Here is a 3157-nt window from a genome sequence, read left to right as displayed (position 1 = left end):
CGGTTACATGTATCTAAAGATTAATATGATAAAATTAAAATTGTCTAATTTATTGAAGGCAGAAAAGTGTACTTTAGTATTTTAAAGAGAAGGGAAATAATAAAACACATTTTATTCTTCCTGAAGGCACTTTACACTGGTAAATTAGTTTATTATTAAAGTAAATGAATTTGAAATGACATGTGTTCTGATTACCTTAGAAATTTTAACATGAAATTCAAGGTATTTTAATGGTCATTTCCATTTAAAATTAATATAGATTCATTCTAAGTCATATTTATGTATATATGTATATACATACATACATATATATGTATATATGTATAATTAGAATTGGGAGACAGAGGACCCAGCTTATGTTTATGCAATCTGTTAATGGTTTCCTGCCTGTAGTTGATCTCTTTACATCCTCTTTTTTCCTTTCTCCAGCATGTTTTAGGTCTTAAGACTGCACCAAAGGGCTCCTATAACCTCTGGTATCCAGTTGAGTTCAACCAAACCAAACTGGGATGAAGATTTTCATTTCTTCTGCTCCTTTCCTACTAGTTATGGTGTGTAAGAGACTTCTCTTTACCAAATGTCAGATGGCCTCTCCATGTATCTCTTCCTTTTGGGTTCTGGTAATTCTTTGTCCCCATGGTAATTTCAGCCTAGAGATAGTAAGCACACCCTACTTAGACCTGTACTTTGTTGTCAATTTCCCTACACCCTGAACTCCCCTTTATAAATAGTGCCTTTTTTCAAGTCTCCTCAGTCACCTTGTTGGAGCAGGCCATCTATTTCCTGCCAGAACTCAGACTAATACACTAAATTGCCTTGAAGGTTACATTTGGTTTTTGAATTTCAAATTCCTTTTTGTATCATACACACGTTAATGCTTATCACTGAGCATTGTTGAGATGGTTCATCTTTGTTCTCAAGATAAAGTTCAAACTTGACAGGATCAATTCATAGCCTTCTTAGGTCTTCAGTTTTATCTTTTGCCAAATTCCCTCTCAATATCTATACTTCAGCCATATTGAAATATTTTCAGCATCCACATTTGCTCAGTGCTCTATACTCAACACATTATGAGAAATTTATATCATCTGGAATCCTCTCTTTTCTCATTGTCTTCTCTATTCCCTTCAGCAAAGTCTTCTCAGTATTACTTAGACTACAAAGACTATCCCTGACTAGTCTTATTCTCAACTTAAGTTGAACTGAATACTTTTTTTTTTTAATTTCCCCAATTGGCTTTTATTATACACGAAATGGCACTTAGTTCCCAGGCAGCTGTCAGTTTCTCATCCTATCTATTCTATTCAAATCTCCTTGGGTCAGGGACTGGGTCTTGTTTGCTAGATCTTTCAGTCTCCAGTACAATTCTAGTCCCACAATGGGCAGTATATAAAAATGTATTGTATGACTATATAAATACATGAAAACATATGTTTTCTTTGAGATTTTTTTGTATTTTCAGAATATTAACCAATTAATTTAAATTACTAAGACAAATAATCAAAACAACAAAAACAAGCAAATAAATATGCCTCATCAATCTATTCTTTGTCACTTTGAATTAACTTAAATATCACATATTTAAAAAAAAAAAAAACATATCATTGAAGGATATAAGGGAGCACTCCCATCCCTGGTGTTTTTTAAGACTTGGGCCAGTGTGGCCCTGGCAAATTATCTGAGGCTATCTCAGAATATACCTGACCCCAGTCTGGCAATCCCTCTTCAGGAGGGTTATACTGTGGCATCAGGAAATAAAACTTGATCAGACTATCTCTCTACAGGTAGTGCTTTATTGAGAACCAAGCCTATCATTTATTAACTCTTTTGAGTTTTATCAAGATTTGAAGCTAAGCTATCTGGACAATTGTCTCATTGCTTCAATTCCTATTTCTTATGGGATATGGTATATTTAGCATACTGTGTGAAATAATTTGCAAGAGGCTTGGAAATATAGTCTGACAATAGTTTCTTAGCTGTTCGTTGTGTACTTGTTTATGCTTGTATGAAATAGATTGAATAAGTAGTGATTTACCACGCAATCTTGATTCACATTCTGGGTGACAGAGAAAAGTCCACTGTGCATGTAGAATTCATTCAAACAATAGTTTAGATGTTTTTTTCTCCAAAATTAAAAAAAATAGGAAATTTTATTTCCTCTTGTTCGAAATAAGGAATTATTTTTACAGAAGTCCATTATAAGTCTATTTTGTAGATAGTGCTTAAAAATTTCCAATCATTTTGGTTCTGTTATTGGGCAAAGAAAACGATTTTTAAAGCTTGGCCATTGGCTTTTAGATATGCCTTTCACATCATTTCACATCTTGGCTTGAACTCATTTTCATTTGTTCCAAGAGACAGCAGGAAATCACATTAAGTGCGCAATAATGCTTATGTTGTGATAGGAAGTCATTGAAGAATCTTTTAGTAGGTACTTCCAAATAAAGATAAGGTTTCTGGGAGCTGACAAGCATCAAATAACCAAACATGGCTGTCAGCTGAATTATACATCTTTATCTTCTTTTTATTGTATTGTTGAATCTGATATTCGCTGTGACGGGTTTTTCAATCAAATGTGACCTTTTCACCATTCGTGAGGAAAAAAGGCATGCAGCAAAAATTACTAAACAAGGCTAGGATTTCAGAACCACTCATTGACATTTTAATTTTTTTATTTTATTCATTTAAAAAATGTTTCCTGTAACCTAGCTAATAAGAATTAGGGGATATTTTAACTATTAAAAAAACAAATAGGCATGTTATTTTTAAAGAACTTTTTTGAACTAACCATTTGCAGACAAGTGATTCCTAAAAGAAGGAAGGAAACCTCTCTCCCACCTGCCTTCTCTACTGCCCCATACGCACGCACACAATAGTGTTGCCATGAGAGAAGATAACCCAGGCACAGGCTCATCATTTAAATGTAGGACTTAGTGTGGTTATAAGAGCTGCTGCAGGAATGCAAGAGAGGGCTTACTTTTGGAGTTGAAATCCTTACATTCCTTTCCTTCACAGATTACAATTCTACATTCTTTCCAATTATACCGAAGATACCCTCTAAGATTTGCATGGGGTTCACAGTGGAGGAGAAGGGGGTATGAGATTACGTCACTTAATAAAGGAAGAAAAAGTATACTATAGACTTCTAAATTAGCAA

The sequence above is a fragment of the Canis lupus genome, chromosome 11, assembly GCF_003254725.2.
Source record: "Canis lupus dingo isolate Sandy chromosome 11, ASM325472v2, whole genome shotgun sequence".
NCBI lineage: Eukaryota > Metazoa > Chordata > Mammalia > Carnivora > Canidae > Canis > Canis lupus.
Note: the sequence above shows the minus strand (reverse complement) of the source record.